Below are 22,632 nucleotides of genomic sequence, written 5' to 3'. Positions count from 1 at the left end.
TAAGTATCAGTGAAAACTATCACTTTACTGTTAAAACAAAAGAAAATCAAAAGCTAATAAATCTAAGAAACATACGAACATTTATTGTATCAGTAATAGGAGCAATATGGCAGCATACTTGATTTTATTGTTTTTCTGATTTTTTTATCTGAATTCATCTATTTTATTGATGGGAATACACTGCATGAAAAGTGGGATTTTCGACAGTTACCGGCGCTGTAGATTGTCGTGGAAGTTCAGGTTTACGACTGCAAACGGCAATTTACAGGCAACACTGCAAACTGTCGGAAATTGTCGGAAATTGACGTGGGACTTGCTTGCCCCGTGACCCCCCTCCCTCTAATGCTTTAACATGTAAATGAGACTGCTGTGAGCTTTACAAATGCAAATGAGGGTAGCAGGGGGAGTTTTATCCCAGGTGACTAAAAGGTATTAACTTAATTCTAAAAAAAATACAATACAATACAATATTTATTTATAACGCACAATTAAAAACAGCCAAGGCTGACCAAAGTGCTGTACAGGGCAATAGATAAAATGCAGGGCAGAAACAGGACAATAAAAAAAAAAAAAAATACTAAAATAAAAAAAAGGCAATAGTTGTATCATAGTCAAGGGGTATTAAAAGCAAGAGAAAATAAATAAGTTTTCAAGGATGTTTTGAAGATGGAAATTGAGGGAGCTAGTCTGATATAGAGGGGTAGACTGTTCCAAAGTTTTGGGCCTGCAGTCGCAAAAGTGCAGTCGCCTCGTTTTTTAAGTCTGGATCTGGGCACGATAAGAAGACAGTGATCACTGGATCTCAAAGTACGAGATGGAGTGTACGGGCAGAGGAGATTGGTCAGATATTGGGGGGCCGGTTTGTTAAGAGCTTTATACACAAATAGTAACATTTTAAAATCAATCCTGAGTGTGACAGGTAGCCAGTGGAGTTTGAATAGCGCTACCACTTTTGGAGCAATGCACAACATGTTGCAGAAATTTTTACTGCCCTTTTTGTGATAGCAGTATTATTAAACAGACAAAATGGGACAAATTGAATAACCACATTAAAATCCACTTTAAAAGGCTGTTGTTCATAAAGGAACATCTGGACTTACAGTGTACAGTGGCAATATATATTATTTTACATTTATCCATTTGTCAGACGCTTTTATCCAAAGATAGATGGTTTTCTGCATGATTTAGACAAAATATTAAATTATCTTCATTAATGTCTAAAGGTTACACAAACAATCCACACTGAAACTTAAGCTAACAAAACACAAACAATTATATATTCCTGTATTCTCACAGTAAACTGCCATGCAGGCTAGAATTGAGAAACATTATTGGATAAATCTTATAATTTACATTTCTCTGGGCCAATCGGAATCTTAGCACTTTTTCTCTTGGCCAATCAGAATCTTAGCACTTGCGTCATAATCTTGAAGCACACACACAGCGTCAACAACAGCTGAGCTCGCCATTTGCCTGGCTACCGTGCGAGTCTAATGGAAACTTACGCATGAATTTTCCTGCATTGAACTTGTTTTAGCGCCTGCCAAAGTGAATTTTTGTCCCGCCAAAGTCTTATTTGATCGGTGAGTAATGTAGATGAACGGCTGCGTTTGTGACGGGGTGCATGTTTTAACTAAAAGAACGACCAGAGAGAGAGAGAGCCGGTCGCGCGCGCGCACTCTCTGTGTAAACAACTTCTCGTTAGCTTTTGGCGCTTTTTTTTTTTTTTTTTTTTAAGTTAGCTTGCTGCTCATGGTTCATGTTCAGTGTCCATGTTATTTTAGCTGTACACGAGAGATTATGTCAATTTGGGATACTAAACTGCACGTAAACCGATAGCAGCATGGCATAGAGTTCTGAGTCTGACTGGCTAACTTAGCTCTTTGCTAACTAAGTTAGCTTGTCCATATAGCAGCTTGCTACGGGGTTCACAGATGATGCAAGGTGGGTTTAAAGGTGAATTGTCTAATTTATAAATGTGCGTCGTGAATGTGACACCTAACGTAACAACGTTACCAGGCAGAGGAGAAGGACGATGAGGTGATTAGATGAAATATAAAATCGGTTGATACAAATTGGGCCTGAAATTTTATACAAACATTTTGCAGTATTATTGGATTCGGATGAGAATATCAGGGGTAATCGTTTTCTCTTAATTTATAATTGCAGTTTAAAAATTAAATTCTTTAACTTTATATATTTTATTTTACATTACCTCTGTATAAGCGTCAAGATATAACGTTACCCCCTTCAATAATGTACGAAGGAAGCTGCAGCCCATTGAGGACACCAGCATGTTGCACAAAACTGGTGAGTACTGATGACAACTTAAACATAATATTGTGTTGTGTACAACATAAGTCACAGGCTTATTCATGTGTTTTATCTAATAAAGATTGTGCCATGTCTAGCCAAGTGGAGCGTCCTGGCAGTGAAATGTCCACTCCTGGTAAGTACTTTTCCCCATGCACAAAACATTGCTCTGCACAAAGTCACACTCCATTCAAGACAAGTAGTTTTTTACTGCTTGTGTGAATAATCTATTTTAAATATATACAGTGCTGGTCAGAGTTATTTAAGCCGCTTAAAGCTGCCGTCGGCAACATTTTTTTGATCATATTCAGTGTAATCGACACTATAATCCGACAGAACAACATAAATAAGGTGGTTTTAGAAAAAAACCCGAGCTTCTAACTCCACCTGGAGCGTGTTATTTGTTTTGCAAAAATCCAGCGCTCCCGCTTCATCAGGTCCAATCAGCGCAGGGGGGTGTGAGATCTGACTGTCAATCACAGGTCGTGCACACGCCACAGATCCCCCCTCACTCGCGCACGTTAATATTACATGCACACGCCACGCCTGAAGTTCGCCTGGAGATTGCATGAAGCGTGATGGCGGAGAGAAAATCTACTAACAAGCTTCCAATTCCTCGGTTAATTGCTATCTATGGATAGATTAGCCAGGGCAGCCTACCTCCGAGTCCATGGTGTTGATAGATGCTGAAGAGACGGACGCGTTCACAGAAAATCAGGTACACACGCACAGTGACGCACTGACGAGCACGACCTCGATGGGAGGGTGCTCGCTGGTAGTGGGGAGGGGCATGAGAGTTGTAAACATTCAAAATTTTGGCTAATCGACCCAATCTGCCAGACTTGCCGACGGCAGCTTTAATTAAGAGTGAGAACCTACTCATCTTGAATGGACAAAAAAAGCGAATGTTTTTGTCTCATCTTTCCATAGAACATTTGAAAAGTAACTGACACTACTGGAACTTCAAACGGGCAGCGTTCTATGGTCAGAGTCTGGTCGTCCCTCTGCCCGTTTGAAGTTCCAGTAGTTTCAGTTACTTTTCAAATGTTCTATGGAAAGATGAGACAAAAACATTAGTTTTTTTTGTCCATTCAAGATGAGTAGGTTCTTCTCACTCTTAATTAAGCGTAGTAATGACTCCAGTATTTCATTATTAATTTAGTATAGGCAACATGACCGTACTTACTGGCTGACTCATGTGTTTCAGACTCAAACTTTGAATGTCTTGTGGAAGCCTTCTCTGACCCGGAGAAATGTGCAGCCAGATTTCAGCGCAAGGAAATTTCCAGTGAGTATTCACTTTATCTGTTGCCCCAACCTTTATTTCTTTTTTCAGTGGAAAATAAATTTAGTTGAGGAATAACATTTCAGTATTTTTCTACAGAGATTGGACTTTAATGGCAACCAACAATCCCAATGTTCAAAGAAGGTTCAAATGTCTGTAATGCCAGCAGACTAGCACAAGACAAACAATTGTTTAAAAAATACATAAATGTGTATATATAATTTTAGAAAATGACAGATGGTTTTGCTAGATAAGAACCTGATTTCTCGACTGGGATTGTGTAGAGACTCAGAAGCTGCATTGAGACGGACATTTGAACCGTCTTGGAACATTGAGATCTTTGGTTGCCATTAAAGTATATGCCATTAAAAATATGGAAATGTTTTCCTTAAACTTAATTTCTTTTCCACTGAGGAAAGACAGACATGGATATCTTGTCACTCAGTGTGAGTAAATTATCAGGAAATTTTCATTTTGAGGTGAACTAATCCTTTAAGGCTGATTTATACTTCTGCGTCAGACCGAAGCCCGAGCCTCTACGCTATAGGCTACACTGTTTCATTTATACTTCTGCATTGTTGTCCCTGTTGACGCACAATTACACATGCAGAAAGAAGCCTGTGAAACCCGAGGGAGGCGTTCTAGACCAATCACAGCGCTTCCGTCCACGTAAAATTGACGCATTGTTACATTTTGGGAGAGGTGCACGTCAGGGTGTGCTAAAGGGTACGCTATGTACACAGCCTACTCTGTAGCTACAGCGGGAGGTCGACGCATAACTATAAATTGGTCTTTACTTACTGCTTGAGAATCAAGTTTGGTAACAGTTTATTTTATTGGCTTAATGACATGTTTCAGACAGTCTTGCTTAGAAGAGCAGAGTGTGGCAATTCTTACCTTTTTGTTTGATTTCAATAATTGTACATTTTTTAATATTCTTTGTTTTTTTCGCCCTTAAGATGCTAGCGCACCTCTGAGCAAAGACCTGTTGACACCCAGTAAGTATTCATCTCATCGGTCACTTTTGTATTTTGTCAGGCCTTGTGAAATGTAAGAATATTCTGTTTTTCATGATTTCATCATAAAGCAAGAGGTCATGGGAGTGATGGCTATTATTTGTTTAATAATTGTAAATAATCATGTAATTTACAGGAAGCAGTATGCCATCTTCTCAACTCTGAGACAAATTGTGGGCGCTACGAACTGGAGCAAGGTAAAAAAAATTAAAGAATCTTACATTCTTTTATTTTTTTACTTACATAAAAACTTACAAACATTTTAAAGGTAAGATTCAAAGAATATGCTTTCATTCTCTTGTATAAGAAAATAGATCCGTTATAGTTTACGATCTTAATCATACATTTTGTTTCCATAGAGTAACCTCGCCTCATAACTAGGGCGTAACCTCACATTTACTCAGAGCTATGTCTGCAAGTCCAGATTTTCATGACGCTGATCATGACGACATTATAAGTAACTTTGACTATTTTCTCCTTGTTTCATTTTACTGTGACTTGCGTTGTTTTTATTCATATCACTCTCATTTCATTGTTTTCCAGCTGCCTGTAAGACGTACTACGAGACAGTACGCAGGAGCTTCAGGTACAAACAACCAGATCTGGCACTGCAGGCCGAAGCTGTGAAGAGTTCAGCTCGGAGTCGAGCGAGAAGAAAGAGGGTAAGATTTTTAGTCAATGGCCCTCATTTATCAAAAGTGCGTACACCAAATTTCCAGCGTACACCTGGCGTACACCCAAAACCACGGTGACTTTGAGATTTATCAATATGGACGTTGGCGTACGGCACGCTCAAATCCTACGCCAGCTCAGGAGGTGGTGTACGCACGTTTTGAGTTAGTGTGGAAATGCGCAGAAAAACAATTCCTAACACCACAAAACGCACTGACAAACTAAAATATATGATATATTATGACCCACTGTAAAAAACAATATAGTAATTATAAACTTCAGTGTTTATTTTTGTGCAACATGAACTTCAATGTTTAATTTGTGTGACTTTACCAAAGCATTTGATTTGTAGGCATATGTATTTTCAGTTGCGAGCCTGAGCGGTTTACCTGACGTTTCAAGCCTTGTTTATACTTTCGCCTGGCTCTGCAGCGCGAGTCTCCGCAGACTGCGCGCGCACCTCCCCAAATATGACGCCCTAGGATGAGAATGCGTTGGTAATACTCTATACTCGACGCGCTCGCCGTCGTACTATTCTTTGAAACGATGGTTAGGCCCGGCAGGTGCGCACGGACTGGGTTCAGTAATGAAAGGCTTTCAATGACCAAAAAATAATTCAGACTGACAAAATAATAAAAATGACATTCTTCTTCTTTTAAATGTAATAATAATAATACAAATAATAATAATAATAATAACGACATTCTTCTTCTAAATAACAATAAGCGTCATTAATAATAAAAACCATAATAATAATAAGAAGAATATTACAAATTGTCATGCAATTATTAATGTGAATGAATGGTACTCCACATCACATCATCATCACTATTGCACACCCCAATACATGTGAAATGATACGAAATTAAATGCTAATTGTTTCAAAACACGTGCTGTAAAATAATGCATTGTGATAGGTCATTTGCTCATCCAAGTTTCTCTTCTTTGCCGTCTTCCGTGTGTCTATGGCGTAAAATGAGGGCGTGGGGGAAGCGGAGACTTGAATATATAGGGGCGTGTTATTCTAATGACGATCGTTTTCAGCCGCAACATTTATCAAAGGCAGGTATTGCGTACACCTGGATTTCAAAGGTACGCACAGCTTCATAAATCAGGCGGTGAGAGGAGTGTAAGCATAATCTTACGCCAACATATACGCCTGTTTCTACGCAAGATTGATAAATGAGGGCCAATGTGACTATTTTTCAAGTGCATTAATAGATGTTTTGTGTCCATACACAGTGCATCACAGTACTGATTGTCTGTATTGGTTGTTTTTACAGCTGCTAGAAGCGAGACGGTGTGCTAGGTGAGGATGACGTGGGCATTTGGAAGTGCGCCACCATAGATCTGATGTCCGATGAAGTTCAACCACCAGCCAGGAGCTCACAGAGCTCTGTGCTACGCTGCAGTCGAGATTAGAGGCGACTCCTAAATACAGGACAACGCACCACAGACGTTTTCGAAGTGGATCGAATTCAGAGAGAACGCCGCTAGTCACCTACAGCTCCGAAGATGAAAACAGACACTGAGCTTCCAATTTGTTGTGTGTGCAGATGATCTATGCTTTGTACATAGGTGTATATTGTTTTGTGTTTGTGCTAATAAAGCTCTTTCTTTGAATAAACAGCATGTCCCTGGCAAATTTTCCTTTCCTTTATAAATTCATGTCCTTGATGGTAATAATAGTGTAGTCCATAGGTTAACAATGACATGAATATACCACAGAATAGCATATTATGAATATAAAAAAATAATTTATGTATCATCATTTATATGAATATTATAATTTTTTGAATTTATAATGAGCGAGGGTGACCAATAGTAACAGATCTACCAACCAATCACGAGTGATTTTTCTTGTTTAAACCACGTGGGTTCAACCAATAGTGAGTGAGGAAATTCAAGCCTTTCTCTGGCGGGAGCTGCTATTCATATGGTAATTAGAGCCATTCACACCTCCGGCGCGAGCGCTCTGCATACGTCATGGTTCGTTTCCGACAATATTCGGCACAGACGAACGCGACGTTCACAGGCTGTAAATTGTCATTAACTGCCGAAAATTAGGGAGATTTACGGCCGTTTACGGGGTCGGAAATCCCAATTTTCATGCAGTGATAATGACGGGGAGATGTGATTGGGAAACAATACAAGCTGACTCAAACTTGTGTTAAAGCACCTGACAGCCAATGTCTTCAACATGAGGATTCATTTAAAACAAACCAGTTTAATGTTACAAATGAATTAGTACTTAAACCATTGATATGGATTTGATCCACGTTAAAAGTTAATTATTTATTGTTGCAAATTTGACAATGAAACTTGACAACTTAGATAAGGTTTTCATTAAAATTTTAAGTATTACATTTTAAACAGACTAACAAAGCCCAACTCTTATAATAGAGGTAAACAACATCAACTGGATAGAGCCAAAGACTGGACTAAAAAGGCAAAGGTCAAAATCTATAAATATGACGTGTATAATATGACATAATAAAGCACAAAATATTGTTTTTAAAAAAGCTTTCATGGTTGAGATATCAGTTGATGGTAGTAAAATTCATGTCATGGGAATAATTTCAGGGGAATAATTTGTCTTCATTACACGCTAGACAAAGAGAGTGATTTATCACTGATCCAGTAATATAAAGTCCTGGCAACAACAGACAAAAAATAACATTTTCTTATAGCATGTTTATTGGTTATTCACCTGCAAGGGAGGCCAAGAATTCTAGCCCAATAATGCAGTCTTACATAGAGCAAAGCGTGGAGTTAGTTGGTTTAATTTTATGTTGTATATGTCGTGTCTGTTCAGAATCTTGTTCTTTTGCACACTGAGAGTTTGTTATCCTGAGTCCACACCATGTCCCATTTGTTTTTTATTCACACTTAACTCTCTCCAATTGTAATCTGTGACACCATTACCTCAAGGTTCCTGAGTAATTTTGAGACAATGCCATCCATTGGTGACCAAGTGCAATGTTTTCTTTACTCCATCTACAAATTGTCTATTTTTTCTAAATGTTCTATTGCTTTTTGTTTTCAGTTCATAGTGTTTACCAAGTATGATTTTCATCTCTCTACAGTTTGAGTGATTGTGGAGTCACAGAGAAAGATTGTGCTGCTCTGACTTCAGTTCTGATATCAAACCCCTCACAACTGAGAGAACTGGATCTGAATAATAGAAAACTGCGAGATCCGGGTGTGAAGCTTCTCTCTGTTGTACTGAAGGAGCCTGACTGTAAACTGGAGAAACTCTGGTAAGATCATCTACGGTATATCATAGTCAGACATGTTATTGTCTTCTGTAAGACTAAATCAGGGTTCCACAAATCTGGCACTGGAGGGCCGCTGCCTTACTGAGTTTAGCTCAAACCCTGATAAAACTCTCCTTCCTGTAACTCTGAAGACATGGATTAGCTTGTTCAGGCGTCTTTAATTAGGGTTGGAGATAAACTCTGCAGGACAGCGGCACTTCAAAACCGGATTTGAGGAACCCTGGACTAAATGCTCTGATGTAAATTTTAGGGCTACACTGCAGAAAAAAAATTTCTTTCTCAGTATTTTTGTTTTCTTTTCTTTTTTGTATTCTTAATTGAAGATAAATTTACTTGAGAAGCAAAATAACTTAAAATGTTAAGTCTTGTATACTGAAAAAATTGCTTATGTATCTTGATTTAAGAATTTTTAGATATTAGATATTTAGACTACGTCTGGATCGGATTCAGAACGATTATCAAAACACAGATGGAGTAGATAAAGTCCAGCAACACCCCCACCGCTACACAGTCCTATACCTCGTCCAGTGTCGACATTTCATTAAGTAACATTAGGCAGTTTTGATTTTACATATGCGTCTGCATATGTGATTTTACATATGACCCGTTCTGGCAAAATGAGTCGCAATGAGCAGATTTTCATGACTGAGCTACACCTGTTTGACTTTAATAGTCAAAGTCAATTTTGAGAAAAATCGAGTTAAAGTTTTCTGAAGGTTCCAAAACAAAATCATCTACCAACCATACCTTAAAATCTCGGGTAATAACACCAAATTTGGCACACACCACCGAGTCAAAACCAAATATTTATAGGAACAATATATATTCAACTTTTTTCCCCCATGGTACCACAATTGTTTGATTAAAATTAATGAAAAAGACAGCCTATATATTCAGACCTACTGTACTGCACAGGTCTAATATAATGTTACACATCAGATGTTTTTCCCCAACAGTTAACCAAATGTTCACTTAAGACATAGCAGATTATGTTTGCTTGAATACTCGCCAAGACAGATATTTTGAAACACTGTAATTCTGTGTAGGTATAAGAGTATATCGGGATCACACGCTGTCTGAGGCGTCTTTGAGGCACGCTTCAGATGTGTCAGTCAATGTGAGTAAAATCATTTTGTTTAAATCAGTATGAGTTTGAAAATCACATTTCATTGGTTCAGACTCATGCCATCGAGAATTCGCTATTAATATTCACAAAGTTGGATTGCGACGTTTTAAAACAATACCAAACTTGTGCTGAGGGAAAGCACAGTCGTCGAGAAGCGAGCAGAGAAAACTGCATTTTTCATGGACAAAGGAAAACATACAAATAAAGATACTTTTTAAAATGTTTAATTGGTATTTTGACCCTTGGGATCACTAGATGAGGGCTTAATGAACTCATTTTTGTGAACACCTCAAATTCGATCATTTTGCCTGTAGCTCAGAATTAGCCTGTACGCATTCTGACTCATTTTGCCAGCACGGGTCACATATGATATTGCATGTTTCTGCTTCTTCTTCGCCTGTGTTTTTATCAGGAGATTTAATACTTTTTCAAAAGTGAAAGATCTCAAACTAAACCGCCTTCAGTGAAACGTGTTAAATAGTTGTTGTTAAGTGTTAGCTTATTATATTTATGTTGAAATTTTATGGATTTAATTTTTACATTTTCTATAATCTGCCTGTAAATGTTTGTATCTCCCAGGATACGTTTCCCCTTTGGGAGTTTAAATTAATTGGAAAAAAGAATGTTTGTTTGGCAATGCGTGTTACAACATTTTAATAACAATTTTAAAACATGTATTCTCTCATAACTTTAAACATTCTTTGTAAAATTCGGTCGAACAATGCCTGTTTATGAATATATTAGCCTACTGTATCATATTTAATATGCAAATTTCTAGGGCCTATGAATGATCAATATGACCAAAACTTTGCTGAGAAACATCGTGTACACAGTCTTCTTCATGCCTTCTGTCCTCTGATTGATAGTTTATACTTAAAAAACAAAAACAAAATTCAAGTAAAGTCCTTTTGCTCAGAAAGTTTTTATTTTTATAAATGTAAATGTAAGAAACATTTATTAGACTGAAGTAACTGGGGTTTATTGATTATTAATAAACCATTTTTTTTATGTTAAAAATTGCATATATGATCCATAAAAGCCGTGTGTGTGTGTAATGTGATACTCAATGCTAACTTGTATATGCATGCATGTGTGTTTTTTTGTTGAGTATCATATTTATACATCGCTTTTATGGCTCATACTGTCAGAAACACAGGGTTAGGACTAGTGTGAAAACTTGAACACAGTCAAAAGGTGAACCCAAATGCAGAAAACCAGATGACAGTTCTGGGAAATATCTTCAAATCTTGTATTTGATGAAAAGGAACGTCCAAACTTTCCTAGGATAAAGCCAAAAAGTAAACTCCAAAAAACTTCCACAAATAGTTTGACAACAGTTCCAAAAAGTAAATCCAAAAAGTCCACAAAGTAAATCCAGAAGGAATTTGAAAAAAAGTTCACAAAAAGATCTGTGAGTACTCCAAAATTTCAAAATTTCAAAGAGCAAAAGTCAATTAAACAAAACAAAGGAACCATACCAGGTACACAAATTAGATTTAGATAACTCCAAAAGAGGCACAGCAAGAGAATGACCTAGACTTGGTCATGGCACTGGAAACACTGAGAAAAGTACTCAGGAGAAGGGTGACTTAAATACACAAACAGGGAACAAGGCACAGGAGACATAATGACAGAGACTGAAAACCAACAAGAGACACAATGAACATATATAATCTATGTGGCCAAACATAAGTCTAAAACCTTGACACCGGTGTTGTGCCTGAACGCGTTCATTGAACGATAGATAGTTCATGAACTCGTTCATATTTTGGGCGAACGTGAACTGAACGTACTCTGTTACTGCCTGATGAACGTTACTGTGAACTCGTTCATTCTGGTGTCTGTGAACGGCACGCTCTCTCAGTTTAACTTCGTTCAAAAGGGTGCAATATTTCTATAGAAATGTATTTGTCCCGTTCGGAACCTCCGTTGTCCCGTTAATTGACGCTGATCTAACCACTGATGTATGACTGAATCTGATACAACAGCAACACTTGATCACGACACCGGTCATCATCCAATCACAGTCCACACTCACGCGCATCAGACCCAGAGATCAGACCATACGAATAACAAACTCTAAATTGAGAATTAATTATTATTTTGGGACAAATCATTGTTTGATTTGCGCACGGAATCCTCCGCTGTCTGGTCGCTTCGATCCGGACTCGCGCTAACGGCAAATCCCTTTCACTGTCCGACTGGGTTTTGATTTCGGCAAATCAGTTTTAACGAATTCAAACAACGTGATTATTGTGAGTCCAACATACATCCAGCCACGCAAGAAAGCATCAAATCATCCTGAGGGAATAATATACTGATGTGATTTGCTGACCAAGAAACATTTATACATTAATTATTATTAATGTAAAAAAAAAAAAAAAAAAAAAATCAGGATTCTTTGATAAATAAAAGGTTCAAAGTAAATTTATCCGAAATAAAAAAACGTAGCATTATAAATGTACTTGCTGAATAAAAGTAGGCTATTAATTTCTTTAAAAGTAGTGTATAATTACAAAAGCTTTCTATTTCAGATAAATGCTATTATTTTAAACTATGGTTTGTGTGTAATATGACTTTAATCAAAACAAATGTGTTGTCTGAAAACCTTTTAAACGCATACGAACCTGAAATGACATATAGGCCTACTGTGTTATGTTGGCCTAGCCTATAGCCTACAAATATTTTTGAGTGTCCCTCATTTTCCTGTAAAGAACCATGCACGATTGTCCCGCATTTGTTTATTTGGCAACCCTACCCTCAATGCTATGTAAAACCTGGTTGGATAAGGATTTTAAAATTGGATATGAAGATGAAATCTGACGCATAGTTTCAGTGTTAAAACTGATAACATAATTGCTGTCTGTGGTTTTATATGGGCTGTGGCAATAATTTTGAAAAATAATAGCTCGCACAACATATGGAAAAAAAGAACTGAACTAGTTCATTTTTTGGAACTGTGAACTTTAGTTCAAAATTTTGAAGTTTGAACTATGAACTGAACTAGTTCATTTAAAAAATTGTTAACTGAACTTTGAACTAGTTCATGTAGAAAGTGAACTTTCCCAACACTGCCTGACACATATATGCAATTCAATGCAAATCAATAATAATTAAGAGATGGAAAATGTTCCCCAAAAGCCTGTTGTGTCATATTTGACATTTATATTAACATGAAAAAATGTAAAAAGAATTACATTTTTAACATTAACAAATGGTGAATAATCAATAAACCCAGTTTCTTCAGTCCAGTAAATGTTTCTTACATTAATTTATAAAAATCATGAATCATTAATAAATCATTTCTCAGCAAAAAATACTTTATTTGATAAAAAAAAAGTATAAACTATCAATCAGAGGACAGAAGGCATGAAGTAGATTGTGTGCAAGAGCAAAACAGAGAGGCAGAAGGTAGCATTAGGAAGACAGAAACAATCACTGCATATCCAGTAAAACCTCATGGTATGTTCACTGTCAGCAACAGTGTTGTCATAATTATCAATTTAGGTTTGACCATATTGATTTCACTTTATTTTAATGGTCCCTTGAACACATTCTGTTTACTATCAGTACAGTTGCACATGTCTACTAACTCCCATTGGAGTGTTAATAGATTTATTAGTAGACTAGTAGGGTTAGGGTTAGAATAAGTTGGCATGTAGTTACAAAGTTACTTATAGTCAGTAGTTAACCTACCATACTCTTGTGTGCTTTCATCTTCACGATGAGTCTGTCACAGAGAAGAGGTGTAGTTGTGTTTGAGCTCATTTAGAACTGTTGGATTTATGAAGCACATGTGTTGAAAGCTTTTTGAATTTCTTTATTCTTTTTTTTATGACTGATAAATCTCCAATTGAAATTTAGACATATTTAATAGTCTGTGTAGAATTGTGGCTTGTACGTGTTGATCTGAACTGAGAGAGTGAAGAGTGTGTCTTGTTCTCTACAGGTTGAGGGATTGTGGAGTCACAGATGAAGGTTGTTCTGCTCTGGCTTCAGCTCTGAGATCAAACCCCTCACACCTGAGAGATCTGGATCTGTGGGGGAATAAACTAGGAGATTCAGTTCATCTGCTCTCTGCTGTACTGGAGGATCCTCACTGTAAACTGGACACACTGAGGTAAGATTGTCTCTCTGATTGTCACACATGTCTTTGTCCTCAGTAAGAATTTTAGGACTAAAATTAGCTTGTAAAATGTTCTGTAAACACTAAATCTCAGCACAGAAATCACAGGTGTACACAAATGTCTAATCTCATGATCTGGTATTAGTGTTCATTTTTACATTCTTTTTAAAATATATCCTTTCAATTTAGTGAGTATTTCATTATATTCATTATGTTCAATAATTTTAATTTATTTATTTAATAATTTAATAACAATAATCTGATCCTATAGTTCCCCCGGCACTGCACAGTCCTTAATCGTTGAAGTTTCTGCTTTGAACGGCTCTTTCCGTGGCTACAAAAATAAATAAATTCAAAGTAGCTTTTCAAACACTACTAATGTACTAATATGAAAGATAATAAGCAAAAGAAATGTAATAACTTCATGCTGATCTTCATTATCTTATATGCAGGGAAAATACCTGAACTTCTGCGGAGCAGTAATGAATAAAGTAACATGGTCAGCGCTGCGCTGGTGAGATTAGTTTGCGCTGTCCATTCGGTTTCGCTAGCAAACACGTCCTCCCTGCGATGTCGAGTCGGTCACACAGCTCGGTCCATTGAGCCGCACCGATGATGTCAGCACGGCACGAGCTCTGTAACACCGCTCCGTTTCGTCCCACTGTTGGTGTGTTTGGCTTCCCATACAACTCGTTACAACTAACAGACATTGCTTAAAAGAGTTTGTGAAACGCGCCAAATTAAACAGAAGTGCGGACACACAACTTCCTTTTCAAGGGAAATTAGCCATCATCAACTACCGAAATCTCTTCTTATTTCAGTAATGCGTATGAATGAATTTCACCAAGGTTGATCAATGTTTTTTGTTTCACTAGTGTTGAGGCTTTTCAATAATTGTTTCCTATACGGCCCTTCATACTGGTGGTTTCATATTTGTCTCCTCCAAAGTTTCAGACAAGAATGAACATTGATCTAGTTCATTTGTACAGTATGGTGCACTGGCAGAATAGTTTTGTATAATTAGTGTAGAAATATGTGAAATGCTTATAAATCATTAAATGTTTAAGTTTTATAGACCCCATTATTACACATTTTTCAAGTGTCCAGACATATATTGTTATCCATTTAATATGAAGAGACAATTTTATTAGTCTTTTTCATTATAATATATATTATAACATTTCTAAAGACACTTATTTACTGTTGTGGTAATAAACACATATGTGTTAAACTGTAAGCATGAAGTTATAAGGCAACGCAAATAATAGAAATAAATGATAAACATGAAAATGGTCTTGATATAAAAGCTTCAGGTCAGGGGCATTCAGTCCGTATACTGTACGCTGTGAATGCTCTGCAGACCCAAGCCATTTAAGAGAATGAGTTTGTGGACTCGCAAATTAATATTAACACTATAAATATGACTATAAATTCCCTTGTCGGTTGAGGTGTAAAATAAAGCTTACATAATAAAAGTCCGTCATTTATTTATTTGCCATTCAACAATTTTTTTCCAAATAAGTGCCAGTTATAAAGTAAATAAAATTAAAACATTATTAGTTAACTGTGTGATTTGTATATGTAAATTTCTGAAATACATAACTTGCACACAGTCACCTCTGATAACAGATCACTCTAAATTGTAATGTAGATGTGCATTTTCTGTAAAACTGCTTTGAAACAATATGTATTGTGAAAAGCGCTATACAAATAAAATGTGAAATTAATGGAAAAGTTATGGAGGGTTTTGGGTAAGTGTATCCACAACGCTGGCGTTATTATGCATCATCATCATTGTTTTGTGTTCTATGGAAGCATATGGGTAGCAATATTCAATTTGAAATGTAATATGTAAAATGGCAATGCATTTCTGTATTTAAATTTACGTTTTCCATTACATTTGTGCAACGTTTGGTGCAAAATTAAAATAAAAATTTAATTATATTATTTACATTTGCCATTTCATACACTAGTTTTAATATGTAAATTGAATACATATTTTAACATATTTTAAGTTTGCAGTGGCTTCATAAATTAATGAAAAATATAAAAAAACAAAGTACACCGGATGCACATTTCTTTGTTCTTCATTTTCTAGAACTAGTTTAAGAATCTTGCTGTATTTATATGTAATTAATTAAGAGAAAGTACACCGCCATCTTATTCTGACGAAAGTGACTTGAACGCACTGCCGTCGTAAACACGACTTCCCAGGAGGACTTATAGATGATGACGTCACCGGGGGGGCCAACTTCACACAGTGATTGACAGGGTGGGAGGGGGCGGGGCCAACTTCACGCAGTGATTGACAGGGGGGGAGGGGGCGGGGCCAACTTCACACAAGGCTTGTTCGACTTCATGCAGGTCTGCGCAGACCGATCGGCGGCTGACTTGAAGCAGTGCATGCCGGTTAGAAATTTTGTCCGACTTGATAAAGTGCCGACGCCATGTGACTGTGACGTATGCCATCAAAGTACCGCGAGAGCGATTCGAGAGTAGCCGGAGAACTCAGCCAGCGCAGCTTCTCAAGAGCGGCTGCACGAGCTCTGATAACGACACAGCTGTTCCACGATTGGCCGGATTCACCGCATGACAACGATCACGTGTGTTTCGTGTTTATTCGAAAACCTTTAGTTCCTCTAAAGCTCACAAATCAGTTTTTTATAACAGTAAACACTCTTTTCATGTAGTTGCGATGTTATATTGTGTCATGTTTATCAAATTAAAACTGATTAAAAAACGTAGACTCTACTTCATTGATAGAAGTTTATGTTGAACTTTATTCTTGTTCAAACAGACGCTGTATGAAGCAGTACATAAAGTATTGAATGAAAATGTCTCTGAAACATCTGTGTATTATTTGGCAAATATTGAATTTATTTCACTTCAGCTGTGGTAAAGTATGCAAACACCACGTGAGCGGTCACTACGGGAACCAGAAAGTGTCCGACTTCACGTGTCCATTTGCAGCTCCTCCCCGCCTGCACTCGACTACTCTCAAGAAGTCCTCTCTGCAGCCTGTAGCACGATGACGTATAGCTGGATCAGATCCAACACGTACTGGACGCTGTTACGCGCATGCGCGGTGGTGTGTTTGGTGACGTCATATATGCATGCGCACTAGAAGAGAGTTGATCAGTGATGATTTTTTTTTTTTTTTTTTTTTTTTTGCTTGTCCTGCAGACACTGAACAGCAAATTAAGAGGAACCTTATGTACAGATCACTGTGGAAAAATTTGCCATTAACGAAGGAACTCTTACCAGACAAAATATCTTAAAGCTTTTTTTTTCTTTCTTTTTTTGGACATCTGACAAGATTTCTTTTCTTGATGCTGTTATTATTTTTGCATTTTCCCTTGAATGTGTACTGGTTGTTTACAGACCATATTTTATTGTAGCTTTAGGATTAACATTACAGAGACAATTACTTGACTAATTTTTGCTTCCACTCAACAGCAAATATGACCTGAATAAAATAAAATGGCTTAATTTTAAAATGTTCTGTATACACGTATAAAAAAAAAAAATAATACTTGCGGTGACCACATGCTATTAATCCATCAAATTTAGGTTTAAAATCATGTGATTTAAAATGTTGTAAAATGTACTATTTTGTAGAGAGAAACTAGGATAACTTAAGCATCACATTTATGTAAATAATTATTCATCAATAATTACTTATTACTATTTATCAGTACTACTACTACACAGGTTAGAACGGTTAGATGGGGCGGGGCCAACTTCACTTCCGGCGCTGCACTGTGGCGACGAGTGCCTACAGCACGTCTGAAATGTTTGTTTGTTTTATGGGTTATATGTAAGCGTTTTTCATCACATAAACCTCGAACTACACGCTTTGAAAGTTTGGTTGTTAAGTCAGAAGCGAGCCAACAAAGTCAAGATGCGTTTTGTTACGCAGTTTTTGTCTATCGTCCTGGCGATTCACCTGTTGCTGTTAACAGTCCTTTCACTGAGTCGGGGAAGCTATGCATCGGCCGCCGCCACAACATATGGGATTTTACATTATACCCGGGATCAACTCTGGCAACTAAGGGATCTGCATAGCGGAAACTTTCCAGTCGATCTGCCAGATGAGTGTACACGGACATCCACATCACCGAGGAAAAGAGGCCGGCGAGGAGGCGTACGGCGTAGAGTTCGCGCACGGGGGAGCAAGCCACCTCTACCTACGGTCATCCTGGCTAAGAACCGCTCCTTGGTGAAGCAACTTACGGAGCTACGGAACGCTGTGAGGAACCTCTCAGAGTATCGGGAAAGTTGTCTGTTGTGCTTCACGGAAACATGGCTTAAAGACACGACTGATAACTCAACACTCAGGATCACAGGGTTTAGCGACCCGATTAGACTGGACCGTGATGCACAGGTAACCGGCAAAAGAATGGGAGGGGGGGTGTGTGTTTATATAAATGAGCGATGGTGTAAAAACTACACCGTAAGAGACTCCCATTGCTCGGAGGATATTGAGCTATTGTCGCTGTCGGTAAGACCTTACTATCTACCTAGGGAATTTGGTCAGGTGTTTGTCACTGTGGTATATATTCATCCCCACGCTAATACTAAGGTCGCGGCAAATAGGATCTACGACACAATGGCTAAACTAGAAAACATGGCACCTGATGCACCGAAGTTTGTGCTCGGAGACTTTAAAGGGTTAGTTCACCCAAAAATGAAAATTCTGTTAGTAATTACTCACCCTCATGTTGTTCCAACCGTGTAAGACCTTCGTTCATCTTCGGAACACAAATTAAGATATTTTTGATGAAATCTGAGAGCTGATAACTTCTCCGTAGGCTGCTAGGTGGCCCAAACTTGCTGGCCCAGAAAAGTTATTAAAGAGATCGTTAATATAGTCTACGTGACTACAGTGGCTCAATATATCAAGCGACGAGAATACTTTTTGTGCGCAAAAACAAACAAAAATAACGACTTTATTCCACTATTCATTTCCTTTTCTCTGGGCCTCGTAAGTGTTTTTGCGCAGTGCGTCTGTGTTACACGTCACCACGTAGGCTCACTATTGGCCGACGCTGGTCATGTGTGTGACGTGCAGCGCAAAAACACTACGCGAACCAACTAGTGGCCCAGAGAGAAGGAAATGAATAGTGGAATAAAGTCGTTATTTTTGTTTGTTTTTGCACACAAAAAGTATTCTCGTCGCTTGATATATTGAGCCACTGTAGTCACTTGGACTATATTAACGATCTCTTTAATAACTTTTCTGGGCCAGCAAGTTTGGGCCACCTAGCAGCCTACGGAGAAGTTATCAGCTCTCAGATTTCATCAAAAATATCTTAATTTGTGTTCCGAAGATGAACGAAGGTCTTACGCGGTTGGAACAACATGAGGGTGAGTAATTACTGACAGAATTTTCATTTTTGGGTGAACTAACCCTTTAATGGATGCTCAATCAAAAGCGTATTGCCCAATTACTATCAATACGTCGAATGCCCGACAAGGAGGGATAAAACACTCGATTTATGCTTTGGGAATATTAAAGACGCTTATAAGGGCTATGCAAAACCACCCCTCGGAGACTCGGATCACAATGCCCTGGTCTCCTGCACTGCCTGCTCCACCCTGGTCTCCTGCACTGCCTGCTCCGCCCTGGTCTCCTGCACTGCCTGCTCCGCCCTGGTCTCCTGCACTGCCTGCTCCGTCCTGGTCTCCTGCACTGCCTGTTTCGCCCTGGCCGCCTGAAGGGTCGTCTCCGCCCTGGTCGCCTCCACTGCCTGCTCCGTCCTGGTCTCCTGCACTGCCTGTTTCGCCCTGGCCTTCCGTACTACTGCAGTCTCCAGGCCCTCTTCCAGCTTGTCCCGCAGTATAAACAAAAGCTCAAGACCAGCAAACCGGAGATAAAGACAGTTAAATAGTGGACTAATGAGTCTGTTGAACGCCTTCGAGGCTGTTTTGATTGTACTGTGTGGGACATTTTCGTGCACACTAGTAAGAATTTGGAAGAGTTGACTTTAGTGGTGACTGACTATATTCGGTTCTGTGTGGACTGTATAATCCTAGAAAAAAACTTTTAGGGTATTTCCAAATGACAAACCCTGGGTAAATAAAGAATTAAAAGTTGCACTGCACAGGAAAAGGAGAGCTTTTGAGCAGGGAGACAGGCTTAAAATGAAAGCAATTCAGAAGGAGATTAGACAGATAACAAATGACTGTAAACAGAAATATAAACGGCAGATTGAGGTGAAAATGAGGGGGAATAACCTGAAACATGCATGGCAAGGGATGTATACAATGATAGGGAAGGAAGAGAAGAAAAGGCACATAGATGCAAATGGAGATGATCAAGCATTTGCAAATGAACTGAATGGTTTTTATGCACGTTTCGAAACATCAGACTTTCTCCTGGAGCGTGATGCCATTAGACAGCAGTTACAGTATGGTACTCCTCCAACTATTACAGCGGATGAGGTGCGTAGAGTTTTTAATAAAATTGATTCTAAAAAAGCACCAGGCCCAGATCAAATAAGTGGTAGGGTTTTGCAAATGTGTAGTGAACAACTTAGCCTCATTTTCTGCCAGCTTTTTCAAAAGTCATTAGATACACATTACATTCCTAAAGCCTGGAGGTCCTCGCTCATAGTACCAGTACCTAAGGTAGCAAGACCAGCTGATTTAAATGATTATCGTCCAGTCGCCCTAACATCAATCGTGGTGAAGAGCCTAGAGAGAATTGTTCTGAGACATATTCTAAATGATGTGCAATGTAATATCGACCCTTTACAGTTTGCCTATAGAAACAAGCGGAGCACAGATGATGCCCTTCTGTATATGCTCCATAATATCTATTGCCATCTGGATAAGCCCAAACGATATGTCCGGGTTCTCTTTATAGATTTTTCCTCCGCCTTCAACACCATCAGGCCCCACATTATGATGGAGAGGCTGGGGCAGTTAGGGGTAAATCCTAACATTATAAGGTGGGTTGAGTCCTTTCTGACGGAGAGAACACAGTGTGTTAGGGTAAATGAGGCTGTGTCCTCCCCGATTATGACCAATACAGGATCCCCACAGGGCAGTGTCATCTCACCAGTATTGTTCACTCTTTACACTAATGAGTGTAGAAGTAATACACCTGAGCATCTTACAATAAAATTTGCAGATGATACAGCAATAGTGGGGTTAATACAGAATAGTGATGAGACCAACTACAGGGCCTGGGTGGATCAATTTGCAGATTGGTGTAGGTCCAGCTATCTTCATCTAAATATAAAGAAAACAAAGGAAATAATAATAGATTACAGAATTGGGAGCCAGCCCCATCAGTGTTTGGTTATAAATGAAGAGGATGTTGCGATTGTAGCCGAGTACAAGTACTTAGGGACAATAATAGATAATAAGTTGCAATGGAACAGTTATACTATAAAAAGGGGCTGCAGAGGCTGCATTTTATGCGGAGACTAAGACAATTTAGAGTGGATAGTGATATGATGTTACTTTTTTATCACTCATTTGTGGAGAGCATTCTACTTTTTTGTTGTGTTGCCTGGTATTTCTCTTTGTCAGTGACCAATAAAAACAGACTGAGCAAGATAGTTAACTTGGCTAGCAAGGTTGCAGGGAAAAAACTAGACAGTATGGCTATTACCTGTGAAAGAAGGGTGTTGAAGAAAGGTCAAGCAATTAATAGAGATATGTCACACCCCCTACACCAGGCATATGAGGTGTTGCCATCAGGGAGGAGGATTAGGTTACCCTCTTTCAAAACTAATCGAGCCAGTAAGTCATTCATTCCAACTACATTACACTTATGAATAAGAACTTACCTGCAGGACAGCACTTTAAATAGCATCATGCACTTTCTTTCCAGCTTGACTGTTACAGTATGCACAACTGCACTTTATTATCCTAGTTATGTGTAGTGGGGTTTGAGTCTTCTGTCCTGATGTTGTGTATGGGTGTGGGTGTGGTAGGGTGGGGGTGTTTGGGGAGAGGGAAATGTTGTTGTATATTTTGTTTGGAATTCTGTCTTGTCAACTGTCTTGTTGTCTTATGTATAAATGTATCAGACGTACTGTATGGCAGGGGTTCCCAACCTTTTTTTGTCTGAGACCCCCTTTTACCCAAGAAAATATTTTAGGGCCCCCCTTCACATTTAATTATATTATCGCTCTTGTAAGCTTGCAGCAAGGATGACAAAATATGTTGTTTTCAAGCAAACGGTATGTTTACTATAAACAGATATGTTTATGCACAAATAATAGCCTATAATATTGAAAATACAATAACAAAAACATTAGTAGGCCCTTTGTAATTTAAAAATGTAAGCCTAGGAGTAGCCTATAAATTTGCCCTATTTTAAATGCAATAAAAATATCAGTTTTCACACCTGTGTGTAGGTAAAAAAAGAATGAATATAGGCTATTACTAAATGACTTCTGTCTGGGGCCTCAATACTTGCATGTTATTTGTGAGGCTTTATCAATGTGAGGCTTTATTTTTGAGGCTTTTGGCGCTATAGCGAGTGATGATAAACTTGTGTTTATTAATAGAATAATGCGTCTTTCGGAAGAACATTGTAGCCGGAACTACTTCTCTCTCTGTGTGCGTCTATGACGAGTCACGCAGGTACTGGGCTACTCCGCAGCGGCAGCGATCCGAACCAGGGTAAAATAGTCCCTATGTAATCACTTATTATAGGTGTACCATAGTGATTCAGGATAAGACAAAAACACTGCAAAATGGATTCATGATGAACTCGCTCATTATATAAATTTTGAACAGAAAAAAAGTTAAGGACTTTTATTTAATGCAAATTGCTCAAAACTTTTCAAAATATGACG

At 38.3% G+C, this 22,632-nt stretch overlaps 1 long non-coding RNA gene and 1 pseudogene across 2 annotated transcripts in view; both read left to right on the top strand.

Annotated features, from left to right (window-relative positions):
- LOC309510221 (NACHT, LRR and PYD domains-containing protein 3-like) overlaps nucleotides 1–22,632 on the top strand; it is a 343,190-nt pseudogene that overhangs the window by 6,340 nt on the left and 314,218 nt on the right. The window contains exons 6-7 of the transcript XR_014211802.1: nucleotides 8,373–8,546; nucleotides 13,640–13,810. The product of XR_014211802.1 is annotated as an NACHT, LRR and PYD domains-containing protein 3-like (transcript). The remainder of the gene's footprint in view (nucleotides 1–8,372; nucleotides 8,547–13,639; nucleotides 13,811–22,632) is intronic.
- Nucleotides 172–5,276, top strand: LOC309510222. The gene is made up of 8 exons (XR_014210264.1): nucleotides 172–1,583; nucleotides 2,109–2,310; nucleotides 2,396–2,449; nucleotides 3,244–3,601; nucleotides 4,558–4,596; nucleotides 4,751–4,811; nucleotides 4,974–5,071; nucleotides 5,158–5,276. It is a non-coding gene; the product is annotated as an uncharacterized lncRNA (long non-coding RNA).

This window comes from Leuciscus leuciscus (genome assembly GCF_965113295.1).
Source record: "Leuciscus leuciscus genome assembly, contig: SUPER_11_unloc_5, whole genome shotgun sequence".
NCBI classification, from domain to species: Eukaryota; Metazoa; Chordata; class Actinopteri; order Cypriniformes; family Leuciscidae; genus Leuciscus; species Leuciscus leuciscus.
This window is presented reverse-complemented; position numbering and strand designations above follow the sequence as displayed.